The sequence below is a fragment of the Trichosurus vulpecula genome, chromosome 7, assembly GCF_011100635.1.
Source record: "Trichosurus vulpecula isolate mTriVul1 chromosome 7, mTriVul1.pri, whole genome shotgun sequence".
Lineage (NCBI taxonomy): Eukaryota > Metazoa > Chordata > Mammalia > Diprotodontia > Phalangeridae > Trichosurus > Trichosurus vulpecula.
Genome location: NC_050579.1, coordinates 197,457,505 through 197,479,581, shown reverse-complemented (window position 1 = coordinate 197,479,581; position 22,077 = coordinate 197,457,505). Strand labels below are relative to the sequence as shown.

At 42.5% G+C, this 22,077-nt stretch overlaps 1 pseudogene; it reads left to right on the top strand.

Moving 5' to 3' along the window:
• Nucleotides 1-16,156: 16,156 nt before the first annotated feature.
• On the top strand, nucleotides 16,157-19,581 carry LOC118857781 (annotated as a pseudogene).
• Nucleotides 19,582-22,077: the final 2,496 nt, after the last annotated feature.

Genomic DNA, 22,077 nt, shown 5'->3' with positions numbered 1-22,077 from the left:
CCAAAAGACCCTCTCTAGACCCTGTGTTCCACTATCCCAACCACCCCTAGATCTCTCCCTCAGGCTTTCTGTATATAAGATCCATCTTGCCTCCATGAAGGTGCTCAGATTCAATCTGGCTCAGATTCAATCCAGCTAATATTCTATCTGGAACACTGGCATTGGAGTCACAAATGCTCAGGCTCCTTAACAGTCTATCCAATATGGTGAATCATTAATAAATTTTGTTTTTATTTGGCTGAAAGAAAGCTTGGGTAGAATTCATTCAGGCAGCATCCAGTGTGTTGGTATTTTGGGGTCTCAAGCACCCCTAAACCTCTCTCTCTCTCTCTCTCTATACATATATATATATGTATATGTGTGTGTGTATACACATGTACACACACATACAGACACACATAGATATGTATATATACACATATGTATATATACATGTATACACACATACACTCATACATATGCTGATATATGTATGTATATACACATATATACATATATGTATACACATATTTATACATTAATATGAAGACAGATTAGTACATAGAAAATATATTCAAAGTAAATACAAAGTAATTTAGGGATTGGGTGGGTAGAATGTACCAGTAACAACTGGGTTCAGATAGGCCAAATTACTAATTGAAGCTTTAATTGAACCTTGATGGTATCTAGGGATTCTACACAGCAAAGGTGAGGAGTCTATGCAAAATGACATAGTTGGGAAACGTAACATTAGTGGATAGAAAATAGGCTCGTTAGCTATACAATGAGAATCCTAATACCTATAGTGCTAACTTCTTATGGTCATTGCAAAGATCAAATGAAATGATGTATGTAAAGTGCTTTACAAACTTCTACAGTAATGTTGTCTTTGCAACAGTTGAATTTGTAGAAGACTGAGAGCATGGTAGGACCAATAGCTACGAAGGTTCTTCCTCCACCCCAAAATGGGGTAGGCTAATTTTGCTAAAGGCAACAAAGCTGCTCCCAGGATGATTGGCCTGTGGGTTCAAGGATCTTGACACAACATCTGGGTAGTATCTGGATGTACTGAAATGGATTCCTAGTTACCTAATGGTATAAAGATACCCTCTTATGTAGGGTCAGGGACTGTCACATTTTGTGGCTTTGTCTCATGACCATTTGAATCCTTACACCTTGACTTAATGGACCTAGAGTTAGGAAACCTGAGTTCAAATTCAGCCTCAGCCACTTACTAACTCTGTGACCCTGGGCTAGTCATTTAGCCTCTGTTTGTCTCAGTTTTCTGTGCTGTAAAATGAGGATAATAATAGAACCTGTCTCTTAGGATTGTTTGAGGAAAAAATAAAGTTTTGGGGAAAAAAAGACTTAGCAAAATGCCTGTTACATAGTAGGCACTATATAAGTGGTTATAACCTTCCTCTTCCCCAAGATGAGATGGGAGGAAGCACTTCTATCAGATCTGATTGTTATAGTATCTTTTTTGAATGCTTAAAGTGGATGTTTGTCTTGTCTACAGATTTTATTCAAAGTCGTTCTATTTCTGGAAAAGGCTAACAAAAACCAAGTCTAGAAAAGGCATACTTTACTACAGAGTTGTTCCCATGCTCAGAAATTCTGCTAGTAAGTCAATTAAATTTTTCACATTGTCCTTTTATGGAATGTTTGCTCCTCCTAGAGGTTGAAAACAGTTTCTGCTTCCTCTCCAATTAAAAAAAGAATTCTAGTTCTGTAATTTCCTACCAAGTGAAGAAGCCTACCACAGAGAAACCATTTGATGAGAATAGGTAAGTTATTTATAGCTCTTCTAATGGATAAGCAAAAAAAAATTACATGACTGCATAGATATAATTTTAGTCACATGTGTTATGGATAAAAACAGAAGTGATATTTTCAGTTTTAATTCTGGAGAGGGAAGGTCTGGAGGTAACTTTTAAGCAGCTGAACAGTGGGTATGAAAGAGAGATGTGTAAAGGAGTGAAAGACTGTGCCATTTTCCCAGTGACCTAATCTGTTCATCTTGATATAGACCAATGTTTCTATTCATAGAGTAAGTTGAGAGAAAAACTAACAGACTTCAAGACTTGAATTCCAGTGATTCAGATAATACATAAGCAACTTTTCCCACTCTATTTCTTTTCTTCCTCCATAGATTTAAAAGATAGAGTACTAAACAGGAAAAAAATTCCAAAAATTTCGTGAATCATTCTACTTATCTTGAATACCAGATCTCTTTTAAGGATTAAACCAAAAACAAAGCCACCATCCAAAAAGAAAGGCTTTAGCAGTATAGCTGATGCCACTTAAAAGGAGTGTAAAATAATATCCAAATCAATAATTCACCAATATGTAAACTATCCACAACCAAATAGCACTTGAAGTACCTATTCTTGACTGTTCAAAAACTGAAAAGTTAGCCTTAATGTCACAAATAATTAGAGTTGGGAGGAACCTTAAAGGTCACTCAGTCCACCCTCTGGCTTCCGTGTCCTCTTTGCAACAGCCCTAAGAGGTCATTGGTTTCATCCATACATTACTCATTGATGATTTTAGCTTTTGCATTCCATGGCAAACCCTGAGTGGTCCCTTGATCATATCCACACCCAATGACAGTGGCAAGAGTAGTATTGCATGAAATGAAAAGAAAGATTACAGTTTTGTTCTTTTGGCTGCAATTCTCCCATTTCTCAAGTAGTAAGGTTGACCTGGGCAAGAAAAATCAGCTCTTTTTTAAGAGACTGGGGGAAAGGAGAGAGTAGTTGATGATAGATGAGCTAATCTTGAAGTCTACATTGAAACTCGAATGGTTCTCCTTAAGGTAAACTTCATTATTTGCCTATATAAAGTAACCAGAAGAGTTTCAGTAGTGTGCTATGGATGTTTTGTATGGAAAGAGTTACTGTGCCAGAATGGGGCAATTTGAAGGGACCACAAATATCTCTCTCACCTTTCTCAACAGTACAATGGGAATGTATTGGTTTTGTAGTTGGAGTAAGTGGGTTTGAATATCAGCTCACCTTGTGACCTTTGGCAAGGCATGTCAGCTCTCTGGACTTCTGTTTCCAATCTATAAAATGAAATAGTTGGACAGCAGTTTTAAATCTATGATAGTATGATCCTGAAATTCTTACCATTAAATTCACTCTTCAGGGTTAAGAAATTATCTCCTAAATGTCCTTGGATTAAAATTTTAATATCTTATCAGGAAGGAATAACAGCAACTTCTCCTACCTTTGTGAGAAAATCATGTGACATAATGGGGAAAGTGTTAGATTTGGAGTCAGAGAACCTGAGTCTGAACCCCACCTCTTCCACTTACTACCTGTAGGATCTGAAGCCACTTAATTTCTTTCTCCATTTAGTCACTTATATGTAACAATGTGTGGCAAGCAGGATTATGACTCATAATGCTCTTTCTCTGCTACAGGAGGTTGTGCAAAAGGATGTGTAATTCTCTATATAATTTTTAATTAAAGAGTGTTTCTGACAGAACACCTAATTGTTAGCTCTCTGTCTTCACTGAGGCTCTCATTCAGATGATTCCTCACAGGATAATTCTCATTTAAACTCTCCCAGAGAAGCTAATGATATGAGAGAGAGAGAGAGAGAGAGAGAGAGAGAGAGAGAGAGAGAGAGAGAGAATCTGTCTTGATAATTTTCATGCCATAATTGATATTTTTGATATATTTTTATATATTGATATTTTTATGCCCTGATATATGGTCAATTTTTGTGTAGGTGTCGTATACCACTGAGAAAAAGTTATATTCATTTTTAACCCCATTCAATTTTCTCTAAAGGTCTATCATATCTAACTTTACTAAAACGCTATTTACCTCCTTAACTTCTTTCTTGTTTATTTTGTGCTTAGATCTATCTAGTTCTGAGAGAGGGAGGTTGAGGTTCCCCGCAAGTATAGTTTTGCAGTTTAGTTCTTGCAACTCACTTAACTGCTCTTAAGAATTTGGATGCTATAACACTTGTTGCATATATGCTTAGTATTGATCTTACTTCATTGTCTGTAGTAACTTTTAGCAAGATGTAGTTTCTTTCCTTATCTCTTTTAATTAGCTCTATTTTTGCTTTTGCTTTGTCTGAGAACAGGATTGCTACCTCTGCTTTTTTATTTACTTCAGCTAAAGCATAATATATTCTACTCCAGCCTTTTACCTTTACTCTGCATGTATCTCTCTGCTTCACATGTGTTTCTTATAAACAACATATCATGGGATTATGGTTTTTAATCAACTGTGCTATCCACTTCTGTTTTGTGGGACAGTTCATCCCATTCACATTCACACTTACGATTACTAACTGTATCTTTCTCTCCTTCCTATTTTGCCCCCCTGTTTATACTTTTCTCTCTCCTGTCACACTTTCTCTCCTTACCATTGTTTTTCTTCTGAGCACTGCCTCCCTCAATATACCCTCCCATATATCAGTTTCCCTCCCTTTTCTTTCTCCTTTCCCCTACTACTTCTTCCCTGCCTTTTACTCTCCCTTCTATCCACCCCCACCCTTTTTCTTTCCCCCTCTCTTCTCCTACTTCCCTATAGGGTAAGATATATTTCTATTACCAACTGTATATGAATGTTATTTCCTCTTTGAGCCAAATCTAATGAGAATAAGCTTCAAACAATGTTCTCCTACACCCCCTTATTTCCCTCTACTGTAATAGGATTTTGTGCTTCTTCATGTGGTATAATTTACCCTATCCTCTTCTCCCTGAACAATCCTTTTTTCATCCTTTTTTATCATCACATCTAAGTCAACTTATACCCACACCCTACATGTACACCCCTTTGAACTGCCCTAATAAAGAAACAGTTCTTAAGAGTTACAAGTGTCATCTCCATGTGTAAGAGATGTAAACAGTTTAACTTTATTGAATAACATTTTTTCCTGTTTATCTTTTTATGCTTCTCTTTAGTCTGGTATTTGAAGATCTAATTTTCTATTCAGCTCCTTTTTTTTCATCAGAAATAATTGAAAGCCCACTATTTCATCAAATGTCTGTCTTTTCCCTGAAAGATTATGCTCAGTATTGCTGAGTAGTTAATTCTTGGTTGTATACTAATCCCTGTCACCATAATATCTGGGTATGGTAGAATTGTTTTTCTTGTTGTTGTTGTTGTTGCCCATTCTTCCAGACCACTTCCTAACTTTGAACTTTTCAGTGAGGTCAAGTTCTGCCTATTATGGAGAGAATGTTTGTACCATGTTTAGTTTTGTTTTGTATTCTAATGCTCTCTTCTCCGGGTATTGTGTTGTACTCATCAAGGATCACACAGACAGCTGAGCTGGAGACCTAAAATGTTTAGTGCTCCTAATATAGGTAAAGTCCAATATCGACCCTCTAGTTCTGAGTATTGTGAGCTAGTTACAACCAGGGGTTGTACATGAACAACACAACTACAGGCATTACTTTGATTGGAGCTTCAGTAAACTGCATCTCAGATTTCTGGAAGGCTCTGCAGATTTATAGTGGCAGTATTTTTAATGGAAATTTGTCCCTATTCAATGCATAGAATCACATTCTTCTATGTTGGATTCAGGATTTCTTCTTGGTTTAGTGCATAATCATAACTGCTAAGCTAGTCATTGTTCTAGAGGGTCTCATTCCATATCCTAAGGATTGGGGAAAACCTGAGGTGAAAGAATGGGTCCCATATTTACAGCATCCCCACATCACTGCAGTATCCCTGGCACCTGCTTGAGATGGGGACCAGGGGGAGAGAGAGATAGGGACAGAGAGAAATTGATTTATGTGAGAGTATAACTGGGGCAAGGAAGATGCAAAGAGATTAATTTAGATTTGGAAAAAGAAAGAATGTCCTAATAGGTAAGGATATGAAAAGATGAAAGGGTCTATTCTGATTATAGTGCATTCACCTTTACTGGCAGTTTCAAGTACAGGTTGGATGCCCCTTTATTGACCATGCCATAGAGTGTATTCTTGTTGATATACAAGTTGGACTAGACTGCTCAAAGGTCCCTTCTATGTGAGGTTTTGAAATATTATGAGTGCAAGAATCCATCCTCCTAGTTATATCCTCTTCAAGGATTTTCTTCACAGCTTATTTGATTATTTAAAATCAGATAGTGGACTCAAATTCAGGAAGAACTACCTTCAAATCCTGCCTCATGCAAATACTAGTTATACTATTGTATTAGGAGGGCAGAGTTTATAATCTCAAAGAGGATCATAAACATGTCTGAAACGTTCGGAACCGCCGGATATAAGAAACTCTCAAAGTAGAAGGCAGAAGAATCAAAACATTTATTTAGGCTCCACAGTAACCAACCCATGAACCAGCAACCCCATTTTGATATATTGATCAAAAGCTTCCAGGCCCAATAAGTACGCCTTGAAAGAGTAACCAGGAGGCTACAGAGAAGCATGATTGCGTAAAGCAAAATCATGTTTCCCCCTCTATGGTAATAAGATTACCCACTGGACTGAAGTCTTTGTTCAGCTTCCTCCCGTAGGTCAGCTCTGCTACTGGCAGCTCCTGCTTCAGCTGTGGCTGTGGCTGTAACTGTAGCTGTAACTGTCGCTGTAACTGTCGCTGTAACTGTCGCTGTAACTGTCTCTGGCTCCAACCGGAAAAGGAAAAGAGGATCTTCAAGCTGTCCTCTCCCCTCTTATAGAGTTTTTTGACATCATCAAGCACCGCCTGAACGACCAGGGCCGATTGGTTCTTGACTTGGCCCCTCCCCCTAGTGTAGCCGTTAACACCTCCCCTCAGCCAGCCCCATGACTCATCACACAGGAAGTTGTCTGCTTCCTGGAATGCTCTTTGGGCTTCCTGCCCCGGAAGAGCAAGCCACAGTGTCCAGAGGCTCAATGAGGTAAGCTGAGTCATTCAAAGAAAACAAAGGCCATTCTGGCTACACTCCACCCCTTGTTATAGGATACATAATCTAATCAGCCATGTATCCTAGAACATACATTGTGATCCAATTACAAAGGAAACTAAAACATATCATTCATTATAAAGCAAAACATATCATTTGGTGACATTCCTAAATATTGGTTTACGATTCAAATGTGATCCACCCCTAGGTCCCAGCAAGATAATCTCTTCAATCAATCATCCCCAAAATAATTATTAATAATTCAAATGTCCACCCCTAAATCCTTGTATCCATTACATAGGATCAATAATATCATAACAATAAAACAACACAGCAAGGATAACACAAAATAAGTAAACAGAACACTATCATCATTTCCACCCCCCTTGAACGATTGGGGCTCAAAATCTTGGGGTGAGGGGTGAAGGTCTCATTTTCCATAGCTTCTTCATGCTGAAATTGGATGTAGAGATGGCCCTGCCCCCAAAAAGTCCCATTCCAGAGGTCATTTCTTTAACGAGCTGGCAGGAATTCCAAGAATGCTACATGCTTAGGCAGTCACCGGAAAGTGCAGGGTGCTTAAGCCTGAAGGAAACAAAACTAGCAACAAGGTTAGCCAAAACAAAGGACAAAAAGAATAGACAAGTATGGACTATAATTCTTCAAATAAAATCATCTCAAGTTTGGTTGAGATTTCAGTTATGCAAAGATCCAACATCAGAGCCAAACTCAGGTGGGAAATGTTTCTTTTCAAAAGGAACATAATGAGGAAGCCAAGAGGATCCCACCCTAGATAGAGACTAAGATTGTCCTCTCAGCCTTTCCCCAAATGTACAAGTTTTCATCTGTTAATCACACAAAGTTACCTTTCCTCTGAGTGGCTTATGGCATTTACCAGCATCAGCCATACCTGTGGAGTCTGTGAATCTATTATTATAACCTATTCATGGTAAAATATATGGAGCAGGGGTACGATTTGGTAATTATTTTCCCCTGAATAGACAACTGTTACAGTGTTGTCCTTCCCATGGGCTATAACTTCTGCAGCCTTTGGAATATCATCTGGCTTCCGTTTTACCCATACCTTAGCTCCTGACTTTATTCTATCAATGGAGCAAGACCCTTTTGCCCCTCTAGTAGTTATTTTGGGAGGAGGGTCAGTTTTCACAAAGGGTATTTTTTCACAGGGGATAATAATGACTTGAACCATCCTATCATTTCTACAAAATTGTACAGGTTTTTTACCCATATTCTGGAGTGTCACAACAATTTCTTTTTGATAATTAGAATCTATCACTCCAGCCAATACATGTATTCCTTGAGCCGCATCTAGAGTTTTACAGGTGTTTTTCTGAGTTGCGTCTTTATAAGGACAAGCCACTAGTACACCTGAATAGGTGTCAACACACGTACATACATATTTACATCCTTTATCCTGGGGTAGTGGGCCAATATAATCTATCTGCCAAATTTGGGCTGGAACTTTTCCCCTTGCTATTTCTCCAGTAACTATCCTAGGAAGAGTTCGTTCTTTTTCTAATTGGCATATACAACACTCCTCTGTTATTTGTTTTAACAACGCATGAGAAATACTGATACCTCGATCCTGTGCCCATCGATGGGTGGCCTGGACCCCTAAATGGCCAGCAGTCTGGTGGACCCATCTTGCTAAGGCTGGGTCATCAGTTGGAGTCGGAGTAGGGACAATACATTCAGTAGCAATCTTTGCTAGTCGATCCGCATGTGCATTGTACTCACGTTCTGGTGTGGTCAGGGTTGCATGAGCATCAACATGAAAAACTGACAGATCTGTAACCAAAGACATGTCCCATATATTTTCCCATAACTCTTTACCCCAAACTTGTTTGCCATGAATCTCCCAATTCTGATTCCTCCATATAGGCATCCACGTAGCTAATCCATTAGCTACCGCCCACGAGTCAGTAAATATATGACACTGTCCTCCTTTCTCTGCTCTGATGGCCTGATGCACTGCCATCAGTTCAGCATATTGGCTACTTCCACCTATCCCAGAACTTTCCAGAGTTCTCCTTGTACAGGGGTTATAGGCTACTGCTTTCCAATGTCTCTTCTGTCCTAAATATTTTGCTGTCCCATCAGTAAACCAAGCATGTTTCTTCTGTTCTTCATTTAGTCCGTCATATCCATTATTCCATTTCACTAAGGATGGTACCATCTGTTGCTTAGATTCAAGGGGCTTTTCATTGCTCTCAGTATCAATGTTCGCCACAGATTCATGTAGAGCAGAAACTCCATTTTTGCCTGCTCTGGACCTATTCTGAATATACCACTTCCATTTGATTATGCTTGCCTCTTGTGCATGTCCAATTCTGTGAGAAGCTGGGGTACTCATTACCCAAGTCATAATTGGAATTCCAGGCCTTAATACCACTTCATGACCCAGAGTTAGTTGCTCAGTTTCTACTAAAGCCCAATATGCAGCTAACAGCTGCTTCTCAAAAGGTGTATATTGCACTCCAGATGAGGGCAGTTTCCTTGACCAAAAGCCTAAAGGTACACTTCGGCTTTGTTGTTTTTGCCACAGACTCCAATTTGCATAGTCATCTTGTACAGTCACTTGTAACTCCACTGGCCCATTTTGCATAGGCCATAAGTCTAGAGCTAATTGAATAGCAGCCTTTGCTTCCTCAAAAGCTCTACTTTGTTCAAGTCCCCAGTCAAATTCATATTTCTTTCTGGTGACTTTATACAAGGGTTTTAAAATCTGTCCCAAATGTGGGATGTGGTGTCTCCAATAACCAAACAGCCCTATGAACTTTTGGGCCTCTTTCTTATTGGTAGGGGTGGGAAAATCCTGGATTTTTTGTCGAGCTTGTGGGAGAATTTCTCGCAGTCCTCTATTCCACTGTATCCCCAAGAATTTTACAGTTTGAGCTGGCCCTTGAACCTTTGCGGGGTTGATTTCCCATCCTTTGCTTTTCATATGGTCAATTAATAATACTAAACTCTCCTCCACCTCCTTTATATTCTTTCCCTGTATCATGATGTCATCTATGTAATGTGTAAGCTGTACACCAGGTAACTTTAATTCATCCAAATGTTCAGCTACAATCCTGTGGCAAATAGTTGGGCTATGAATATATCCTTGCGGCAGGCGTGTAAATGTATACTGTCGGCCTTGCCAAGTAAAAGCAAACTGATTCCATTGCTTGGGGTCTATTGGGATTGTAAAGAAGGCATTGGCCAAATCAATAACTGCATACCAAGTCCCTTCACGTTTTTGTATTCTCTCTATTAAAGTAACCGTGTCTGGGACAGCAGCATACAAGGGAGGAGTCACTTTGTTCAGCTGTCTATAATCTACTGTCATCCTCCATGTTCCATCTGATTTTCGGACTGGCCAGACAGGGTTGTTCCATTGAGTAGTTGTAGGGACTAACACTCCTGCCTCAACACATTCTCTTATAGTGTTGGCAATTTCATCTTGCCCACCTGGCACACGATATTGCCTCAAAGTAATTACTTCAGAAGGTTCGGGCAAAGTGATTGGATCCATCTTGATTTTCCCCACTAAGACTGCATTAATGCCTATTTTCCTCACAGCAAATTGGTATTTCCCTTCAGGTAAATTTAAGGTCATACCCTTCAATATGTCTATTCCAATGATGTATTCGGGAATAGGCACAATAACCACACTATATTCTTTCTTGGGCAACTGTCCAATTTTCATCATCAATTTAACTTGTCCGGCTGATATTTCAGTCCCTCCTAGTCCTGTAATGGTAATAGGAGTTCCATGGCTGAACTTGTCTGGATTTCCATAAATAAGGGTGGCCTCGGCCCCAGTATCTATTAATGCTTCAGTTACCGTACTTGACCCATTTTTCCAATATATGGTCAAGTTAATGTGAGGTCTGCAATCCAGCCTGTGTATTTCCTTAATTTGGACTGGGGCTCGGCCTGTTCCCTAGTATTCCCTTTCATGTGATTCACTTGGGTATGAAGGTTCAACATCTGTAGCATTTGCAGGAGCAGTTCTGATTTCCCTATCTCTCCTGTTATCAAGGCCTTTATCTCTGTACATTCTATATAATTCATTGGTTGGAATTCCATCTATCATTTCAAAACCTACCCCTGCTCTCAATAGAGCAGTAAACATTTCTTTCCTTGTTACTCTCCTTTGGCGCCAAGTTTGCTGGTTATTCACCCTTCTCTCTCGAGGAGATCTATCCCTTCCCCAGTCACCTAAGTCATGTAACTGTAAAATCTTATTTATCACTGTTGTAAGACGGCTCCCTACTTCTCCAAGTAATAAATTCAAAATTAGTTGTTTATAAGCAGGGGGAGCTGTCCTAATTATTAAATTCCTATGAGGCAGTCCCATTGGATCATTGTAATATTTGTCTGCAGTTCCTATCATAATGGCAGTCTTCATTACCTCCTCCTTTAGTCTCATGATACAATCTCTAAGTGAATACCAGGGTCTGTGCTCAGTGGGCCACATAGAATCAGTAGCATATCTCTTATTGCATCCCACAGCGGCTAATGCCAACAGAGTAGTCCTGCTATCACCATCTCCTTGCTGATGATGTTCCCTAAAAGCTTGTTGAACTAGAGGATCATGGCTGATACCTATGAATCTCATGCAGTCTGTCCTATCTACTGATATTCCACTGGCCCCTTGATCACTGAGTCTTACCATCCAAGATATCAATGGTTCTCCTATTCTTTGGCTGAATCTACTCAAAATATCTGTGACCTCTTGCGGTGAGAAATCTTCCTGAATTTCCCTTGTAACTGAATCTTCACCTCGGGTTTCTGTCTTCCTCCTTTGTATGGGTCGAGCCCTTGTCTGATCATTTAACCATCTCCTATTCTCTGTGTGAGGCACATCCTGAACCCCAGTAGTGTTTTGTGCCTCAGCCCCTAACATTGTCTCATTCTCTCCCCACTCACTTCCTCTGCCACCATGGCTAGGACGAAGCAGGCAGTCAGGCTCTTTCTGGGCTGGGTTGAAATGCACTCTGGGCTTTTTTGGTCTCCTGTTGCTCTTAGCCACATTAATAGAAAAGTTCTCATTTGAGTCAGTTTGGTCTCCTGCTGTCTGAGATTCCCCTTCTTGCTGTGGGGTAGGAGTGCCCCCATGTCTTTCACTTAATCTCAATCTTTCGTATACTAGCCGGTAGGCTGATAACACTATCCAGCTTTGCCTAGATAGTGATGCCCCTGACTGAATCCCAACTTCTCGTAAACACTTTTCCAAATCCCTAGGATCTCCTCTCCGTAGCCTTGGTTCCCAGTTTTCACAGGGTCCAGCTTTTTTAGCCAATTCTTTTGCTAGGGAGGAATAAAATGGATCCTCCCATCCTGGGATATTCATCTCTTCCTCTGGAATTGTTCTGCTTCTAAATAGAGATCTTATACCTAGCGATCCCATCCTCGTCGCCAAATGTATTAGGAGGGCAGAGTTTATAATCTCAAAGAGGATCATAAACATGTCTGAAACGTTCGGAACCGCCGGATATAAGAAACTCTCAAAGTAGAAGGCAGAAGAATCAAAACATTTATTTAGGCTCCACAGTAACCAACCCATGAACCAGCAACCCCATTTTGATATATTGATCAAAAGCTTCCAGGCCCAATAAGTACGCCTTGAAAGAGTAACCAGGAGGCTACAGAGAAGCATGATTGCGTAAAGCAAAATCATGTTTCCCCCTCTATGGTAATAAGATTACCCACTGGACTGAAGTCTTTGTTCAGCTTCCTCCCGTAGGTCAGCTCTGCTACTGGCAGCTCCTGCTTCAGCTGTGGCTGTGGCTGTAACTGTAGCTGTAACTGTCGCTGTAACTGTCGCTGTAACTGTCTCTGGCTCCAACCGGAAAAGGAAAAGAGGATCTTCAAGCTGTCCTCTCCCCTCTTATAGAGTTTTTTGACATCATCAAGCACCGCCTGAACGACCAGGGCCGATTGGTTCTTGACTTGGCCCCTCCCCCTAGTGTAGCCGTTAACACCTCCCCTCAGCCAGCCCCATGACTCATCACACAGGAAGTTGTCTGCTTCCTGGAATGCTCTTTGGTCTTCCTGTCCCGGAAGAGCAAGCCACAGTGTCCAGAGGCTCAATGAGGTAAGCTGAGTCATTCAAAGAAAACAAAGGCCATTCTGGCTACAACTATCCGAGCCAAGTTACTTATCTTCTCTATGCATCAATCTCATCATCTATTTTTTAATGTGTGTTAGATTTGACTTCTAATGTTCCTTGTGGTTGTACGATCCTATGATCCTTCCTTGTTCAAACTAATTGATGGACCTATACAAACGAATCTGACATAGTTCTCATATCAATAACTAGTTCTTAATTCAAATGTAGTCAAGTTTATTTTCTTAGTGTAGTCTCCACATCCAATATTTTCTATCTCTCTTCTTGAAGACAGCATATATAGAAATGGAAGTTCTCAGGAATTTATAAGTTTTTGGCCTCTCTCATTTTTCAGATGAGTTATATTTTCCAAAATATTTTTGTCTGTTTCCCTCTGTTTTCTCTCACACTGAAACCTCAAAAAGTCAATACAAATTTCAACACCAATAGCAAGCATAAGGAAGAAGATTTTTCTGAAAGGTAAGAAAACCATTTGGAAAAAGGAACCTTTAGCCCTTGATTCAATAATTTCTCAGAAAGACGACCTGCCTAAAATTTACATGCTAAATGCCATCCTAATATCAAAGAGATAAATAAACCAAAGCTAAGGTGCCTTGGATTTGTTTTTATAAGAAAGTATGTTTTTAAACCCAAAGGGCTATAAAACCGTGTATACCCTTTTAATCCAGCAATACCACTATGAGATCATAAAAAAGGGAAAAGGACCCACATGTACAAAAATATTTATAGCAGCTCTTTCTGTGGTGGCAAAGGACTGGAAATTGAAGAGATGCCCATCAACTGGGGAATGGATGAAGTTGTGTTATATGAAGGTAATGGAATACTATTGTTCCATAAGAAAGGGTGAGCAGATGGGTTTTAGAAAAACTGGTAAAGACTTACATGAACTGATGCTGAGTGAACTGAGCAGAACAAGGAGAACATTGTGCACAGTTAATAGCAACATTGTGCAATGACCAACTTTGATAGACTTAACTCTTCTCAGCAAGACAATGATCTAAGGAAATTCTAAAAGACTTATGACAGAAAATGCTATCCACATCTGGAGAAAGAACTATGGAGTCTGAATGCATATTGAAGCATACTATTTTCTCTTTTTTTTCTTTCTTGTGGTTTTCCCCTTTCGTTCTGATTTTCCTGTCACAACATAACTAATGTGGAAATATGTCTAATAGGATTGTACATGTAAAGCCTATATCAGATTGCATGAGGTCTTGGGAAAGGGTGAGGGGAGAGGGGGAATATAGAACTCAAAATCTTATAAAATTGAAAAATATAAATAATATAAAATACAAAAATAAAATAATATGAAATAATTATATAATTATAATAATTAAATATTGTGTTATGCTGTGTCGTGTTGTTATATTTTATGTTACATTTTAATATGTTATATTTTATTATGTTATATTATGTTATGTTATAATATCATATTATGTTATATTGGTATGTTATCTTATGTTATATTGTATTATATTATATTAATAATTAAATAATAACACAATTACAATGTAATTATATTATGTACATAATACATAACTATATTATAAAATAATTATATAATTATATTAAAACTAATATAAAACAAAACATTAAAAATTAATTTTAGAAAAAGAAAGCAGATTCCATAGCCACTTCTGAGTTCAGTACCCATTCTGTCTTCATCCCAATCAGCTGCAGCTGTATGTCTAAATAATGGGTGCTCACTGTGATGATTTTGAGTTTTATGAAGACTCAGTATTCAATATTTTCTGGGTAAAAAATGAAACCTTTAAGAATACATTTTAGAAAGATAACCGTAAGTAAGCAAAAAATAATAGTCTGGTATTTAATGGGCTAACTTTATAATAGTTAAGAAATTAATATCTCAAACTATATTTGTACTCAATTGTAAATGTGCCCAACAAAAGGTAGAGAATATGACATAAAATACAAGCTATTTGTCCTGAAAAATGTCACAAGATGCTAGAGCCATTTGTTTTGAGATTCCTTGTATTAAAATTTTCCATCTGCAGATCCTTGAGATTGTATGCTATATCTGGTTTCCAAAGCAAAAGAGTCCTTGACTTTGTTTTCTTGATACAACCAGTTTTATTCCGACAAGTAACACTTTAAATAGATACTACAAAAAATTAATGTTGATATTACTCTTGAGAATGTCTAAATCCTATTAGATCTTGTGGGTTATTTGGAGCTTCAAATATTTAGTGTCACTATATCTGTATGATAGAACACTCTCCTGGTAAATGCATGATATATGTAATAACAAATATGATTCCAATTGATCTGACCCTAAGCCCAATGCAGAGGATCATTTCAATTCAAGCAACCCTGAACTAATTTAGCAAAAGTTGGTTGTCCAGTACAATTCATTAATAAGGTTTCTGATTGACCAAAATTCTGCCTATAAGAAATATGTAACTACTAGATAAAAGATTCATTTCCTTAATAAAACAGTGTAATGTACAAAGAAAGAGTGCTGGGCTTTGGAAGTAGATGCCTTGGATTTGAATCCTGACACTCTCACTTGCCAGCTATGAAAACTTAGTAACTTTACCTCTCTGAAGCTCAGTTTCTTTATTTGTAAGGTGAGGATAATAACACTTGTCAGACCTACCTCATAGGGTTAGACTAAAAATGCTTTGAAAACTATTAAAAACTATAGAAACATGAGCGATTTCTGTGATTTTATTTGTTGCACCGTGATGTAATGAAGTATCAAAACTGTAACCCAAACGCTGCCCACAATACTCCTGAAGGTAGTTTGAATAAAAGGTATTTGGGAAATATTTAAGAAAATAAAAATATAATAAAACAAAGACAATTTTTACATGTGGTTTTCTAAGACAATATTCAACTGACAAAGAACTTTATGTATCTTTATTGGCCCCCATTGAGTTTGACACTACTGGTGTAGTGGACAGAAGATTAGATTGAGGTCCAGGGCATCTGAGTCTAGCACTCAATCTAACTGTGTGTGCATGCATAAATAATTTCACCTGTCTAGGCCTCAGTTGTTTCTCCTCTGGAAAATTAAAAAGAAAATTGAACTAGGTGACCTCTTATATTCCATTCAGTTTCAGTTACCTCTAGTATTTCGAACGGGGTTTTAACAAGAGGCTCCCTTTATGACTCATTCTTCAGAAATATGACTTCATGATGCAGTGAAAAGTATACTGGATGTACGCGAGCGATCCCCCACGGCCTCGGCCTCGGCTGCGGGAGCTCGAGCGGAGCCGCGTGAGGCCCGGGCCCAGCCGCGGCAGTGAGCGCGCCAGCAGCGCGGGATGGCAGGGTCGGTGGCGGCGGGCGCGAGCAGCCCCGGCTCGGGGGACTGGCCCGCTGGCGCCGGCAAGCGGGGTCCCGGGGGCCCTGGGGGGTGGCCGCCTCGGCCGCGGCCCAGGGGCCCTCGGGGCCGGGGCCCGCAGCAGCCGCCTCCTCGTCCTTCGTGGCCGCGGGGGCGGCGGCGGCGACCTCGGAGTGTGCCCCTCAGGGTCTGCGGCCGCCGCCTGCTCAGCCTCAGGCGCCGCGGCATCGGGCGGGGGCGGGCCGAGCGAGGGGGCCCAACTGCTGGAGCACTGCGCCGGGGAACCGCGCCTGCTACCCAGCTTGCACTTGGTGTGCGGCCAGTGCCTGCTGCTCGGGCCCGCCTCCGCGCCGGGCGGCGCCACCGGCAATGCCGCCGGGCCTGCCGCCGCCAACAACGGGGGCCACTGCGCGGTGGTGGATTGTCCGGTCTGCAAGCAGCAGTGCTTCGCCAAGGACATCGTGGAAAACTACTTCATGAGAGAGAGCGGCGCCAAGGGGTTCCCGGACCCCAAGAATGCCAACCAGTGCTGTACCAGCTGCGAGGACAACGCCCCGGCCACGAGTTACTGTGTTGAGTGCTCAGAGCCCCTGTGTGAGACGTGCGTGGAGGCCCATCAGCGGGTCTACACCAAGGACCACACCGTCCGTTCCACTGGTCCCGCGAAGTCCCGCGATGGGGAGCGTACCGTCTACTACTCAGTCCACAAGCACAAGCCCCTGCTCCTGTTTTGCGAGTTGTGATACCCTTACCTGTCGGGATTGCCAGCTCAATGCCCACAAGGACCATCAATACCAGTTCCTGGAGGATGCTGTGAGAAACGAGAAGAAGCTCCTGGCCTCCCTGGACAAGCGCTTGGGGGACAAGCATGGCACCCTGCAGAAGAACACCAAGGAAGTGCGCACTTCGATCCGCCAGGTGACAGATGTGCAGAAGCGGGTACAGGTGGATGTAAAAATGGCCATCCTGCAGATCATGAAGGAGCTGAACAAGCGGGGCCGTGTGCTGGTCAACGACACCCAGAAGGTGACGGAGGGGCAGGAGGAGCACCTGAAGTGCCAGCACTGGACCATGACCAAGATCCAGAGGCACCAGGAGCACATTCTCCGCTTTGCCTCCTGGGCCCTGGAGAGTGATAACAACACAGCCCTGCTGCTGTCCAAGAAGCTGATTTACTTCCAGCTATACTGAGCCCTCATGATGATTGTGGACCCCGTGGAGCCCCAGGGGGACATGAAGTTCCAGTGGGACCTCAAGGCTTGGACCAAAAGCGCCGAGGCCTTCGGCAAGATTGTTTCAGAGAGGAGTAGTCCTGGTTCCATGGCCCCTCCCCAGCCCCCTGGCAAGCCTGGAGGAGGGAATCAGGCCATGGACCTGCAGGAGGGCTATGGGAGCTATGGCCCAGATGACCCCTACAGTGCTGAGCCCAATGTGTCCGGAATGAAAAGGTCCAGATCTGGCAAGGGGGAAGTGAGTGGCCTCATGTGGAAAGTGCCCAAGGTGAGCTTGGAGCACCTTGATCTGGATCTGACAGCAGAAAGCCAGCCCCCATCTTCAAAGTCTGCCCAGGGACCACCAACAAGGACTATAACCTCATTGTCATTGAGAGGGGGGATCATCCAGGGGCCCCAGGGGGCCCTCCTATGCCACCCATGGCCATGGTCAAGGAGGAAGAGACAGAGGCTGCCATCGGAGCTCCCCCAGGGTTAGAGGGGCTGGAGATAAAACCACTGCTGCTGCCTCCCCTCGAGGCCTTGGGGCCTGAGGGCCCACATCTAGCTTCCCCCAGCAGCAGCACCAGCTCTGCCCTGGAGGTGCTGGGAGGCTGCTGCTGCTGCGACCGTGGCCACTGGTGGCCCTTGAGCCGTGGCTGACAGCCGGCACTATCTGCCAGGGGACCTGGCGATGTGTAGCCAGTGCGAATCCTGCTTCCTTTTGGAGTGTCACCTGCCAATCCTGCAGGAGGTGCCTGGGGAGGAGTGGAGCTGCTCCCTGAGCCAGGAGGTGGTGGGCTGTAAAGATGAGGTCCCTCTTCCTGGCCCCGAGACTGTGGCCTTGACTGCTGATGGGGACACCTGTCCTGCCAAGCTCTCACCTACTAACCAGCAGAAGTGAGCATGTGCTGTTGGCCTTGCTCTGCCACGAGCCGTGCTGTCCCCTGCACCAACTGGCCATGGACCCCATGCCCTCTGCAAGAGCAGCCAGGCACCCTGGACCTCACTCTGATCCTCATTGTCTTGTAACCAGAATGGCCTTTGTTTTCTTTGAGTGATTCAGTTTATCTCACTGAGCCTTGCTTCACCTTTCCCCGGTGCCTGCTGCTTCTCTTCCGGGGCAGGAAGCCCAGAGGCCCATGCCTGGGAGCAGAGAACTTCCTGTGTGAGGATTCATGGGGCTGGCTGAGGGGAGGTGTTGACTCCAGAGCCACGCCCTATTGGGTGTTAACCTAGTCTACTTGGTTACTAGGGGGAGGGGCCAACTCAAGAACCAATAGGATCTGGTCATTCAGGCAGCGCTTGATGATGTCAAAAACTCTATAAGAGGGGAGAATACAGCTTGAAGATCCTTTTTTTTTCAGTTGGAGCAGCTGCGGGAGCAGTGGCGATTGTGACTCTGGGCCAGCCCTTGTTCTGTGCTGAACCTAGATGTTGGTAACTATGAATTGTATTGGGTCTGTCTGTTGATATTTGTAATTTGTTTGTATTTTGTTCTGAAGTTGGAGTTGCTGGTTTTTCCCCCCAAACTAAATGAATGTTCTGAAGTTTGGGGTGCTGGTCTTTTCCCTGAACTAAATGAATGTTTTAAAATTCAGGGTGCTGGCTGAACAAACTGAATGCTGCCTGCATGCTCCCCTGAACTAACTGAATGCTGGATTAAAGTAAGCTTGTCAACCCCTTCACCGTGCTGTCCTTGGTTAAGCAGATTAAAAGAACCTGTGCTTTCCCAGCGTGCCAGCAGCCTCCTGGGTGCTGGCTGTGGGTGGATCTTACGCCCCCACCGAAGCTGCTAGCCAGATTGTTAAAACATGCCTCCAGGAGAAACTGTCACCCCCATACAGGTCCCCGAAGGAGTTTGCCCAGGACGTGGGCCGCATGTTCAAGCAATTCAACAAACTCACTGAGGACTAAGCTGACGTCTAGTCGATCATTGGCCTTCAACACTTCTTTGAGACTCGCATGAACGAGGCTTTTGGGAACACAAGTTTTTGGCTATTCTGGTACAGCCTCTCCCTCCCACTATCCCAGGCCCTACCCTGGCCCCTCCAGAGCTGGTGGGGGGCCCCAGTGATGGTAACTGAGCCCCCACCTTACCACAGAATGGCTCCATTGTCCCGTCACTCATTCCTTCCTTCACCTGTTGGTCCTTTTGTATCCTACCCCCAGATGCGGTTTTTACTTCTCTTGATTTAATAAAAATGTAACCCAGGAGACAAGGCCCCACAAGTCACACAGACCTAGAGCAAGCAGGGTGTCCTGGGAGTCCCTGGCATGGGGCTGGTTGGTGGGGTGGCTTTGTGGGCAGCCCTGGCCACAGCAGAACCCCATTACCCCTTAGCACAAGGCTTCTCTTGGATGTAGGCTGTCCCTCCCCCAGCTTATAGCCCAGGAAGGGGAGAGGACCACAGCCTGGAGGCTCCCAAGGGTCCTTAAACCTTCCATTTAGACTAGACAAGTCTTCCCCCTTAGGGCCCACATACCCGCTTCCAGCCCCCAAGGCAAGGTCTGAACGGTTGGAAGCCCGGTTAGTTAAACAATTTCTCCCTGGAGAAGCTGCAGCTTGGAAGGGGCTTTGGGAGCTGCCTTGACTTTTCTTTGTCATCTGCTTCTTATACTGAGCTTGGAGTTCACTGAAACCCCCACCCAACCAATAAACTTGCCAGCCACTGCCAAAAAAAAAAAAGTATACTGGATGTGGAATAAGAGAACTTGGATTCATATGCTGGGTCTGCCAATTAATATATCTGTCTGACAATGAGTGCTTAAATTCCAAAGACTTTACTTTTTTCATTAGTAAAACAAGTTGAGTTGGATTAGACTACCTCTAAAATCCTATCCATCCCCGATTATATGTCTCTTCTGTTATAATAATGTAGCGAGGTTGTCCCCCATATGTAGCATAGGGATGTCATTGTGTGTCTTGAAGAGAGGCAGAATAGACACCTCTAGCTCTTCTCCCTAAACCCTTCTCCAAGGAAGACATTAATTTGTGACGTGTGAAATAATCCAAACGATTCTGTCTTTTTAAAATTGATCCTATTTACTATTAATTGATTTTATCCACTAACTGTCTAAGTACTCTTTGTTTGTCTCTGAAATTAAAAAATTCAGTTGGGCTGTCATGAGTTAAGTTTAGAAATCTAGTTCTCGGGGGATGGAGCCAAGACGGCAGCTGGAAAGCAGGGACTTTTGTGAGCTCCCTGCCAGGTCCCTCCAAAAACCTATAAAAATGGCTCTGACCAAATTCTAGGACTGCAGAACCCACGAAATAGCAGAAGGAAGCAGGGCTCCAGCCCAAGACAGCCTCGATAGTCACTGGGTGAGGTCTATCACACATGGAGCCGGGAGCGGAGGGGAGAAGAGGCCAGCCTGGGCAGCGGCAGGACTAACTAGACCAGAAGACGGGCAGAACAGGCCCTAGCACCCTAAATCAGTGAGCTGTGGCAGTTACCAGACTTCTCAACACACAAACACCAAATACAACAGAGAAGGTTAGTGGGAAAAGCTGCAGGGGACAGAGTGAAAGGAGTTCGTGGTTCAGCCATTGCCCTGGGGACAGCAGAGGTGGTGCAGCTACAGAACTACAGTTGCAGTTGTTTCCGGCGCCAGGCCCATCTGGTGGGAGGAATTAAGTGGCAGATCAGAGCAGGAGTGCAGAGTAATTTTAAGATCTGAGTCAGGTCCAGGTTATTGGTTCTTGGGTGAGGAGGAGCGTTGGTGTGGCAGAGCTGGCTGTATAGAAATAGCTCTGAATACAACAGTGCATCACCCTCAAGCTTGGAACAAAGGACTTTTTACTCTACAAGCAATGATACCCCGATGAAAAACTCAAGGGTCAAGTAAGTTGGCTGGGAACATGGCCAGGCAGTGAAAATGGACTCAGATTCAGTCACAAACTTTGGAATCTTTCTTTGGTGACAAAGAAGACCAAAACATACAGCCAGAAGAAGTCAACAAATTCAGAGAGCCTACATCAAAAGCCTCCAAGAAAAACATAAACTTGTCTCAAGCCAAGGAAGAGCTCAAAAAAGATTTGGAAAAGCAAGTTAGAGAAGTAGAGGAAAAATTGGGAAGAGAAATGAGAATGATGTGAGAAAACCAAGAAAAACAGGTCAATGACTTGCTTAAGGAGACCCAGAAAAATACTGAAAAAATACTGAAGAAAACAACACCTTAAAAAATAGACTAACTCAAATGCCAAAAGAGCTCCAAAAAGCCAATGAGGAGAAGAATGTCTTGAAAGGCAGAATTAGCCAAATGGAAAAGGAGGCCCAAAGGACCACTGAAGAAAATACTACCTTAAAAATTAGATTGGAGCAAGTGGAAGCTAGTGACTTGATGAGAAATCAAGATATTATAAAACATAAACAAAGGAATGAAAAAGTGGAAGACAATTAGCAATATCTCATTGGAAAAACCACTGACCTGAAAAATAGATCCAGGAGAGATAATTTAAAAATTATTGGACTACCTGAAAGCCATGATCAAAAAAAGAACCTAATTATCATCTTTCAAGAAATTATCAAGGAGAATTGTCCTGATATTCTAGAGCCACTGGGCAAAATAGAAATTGAAAG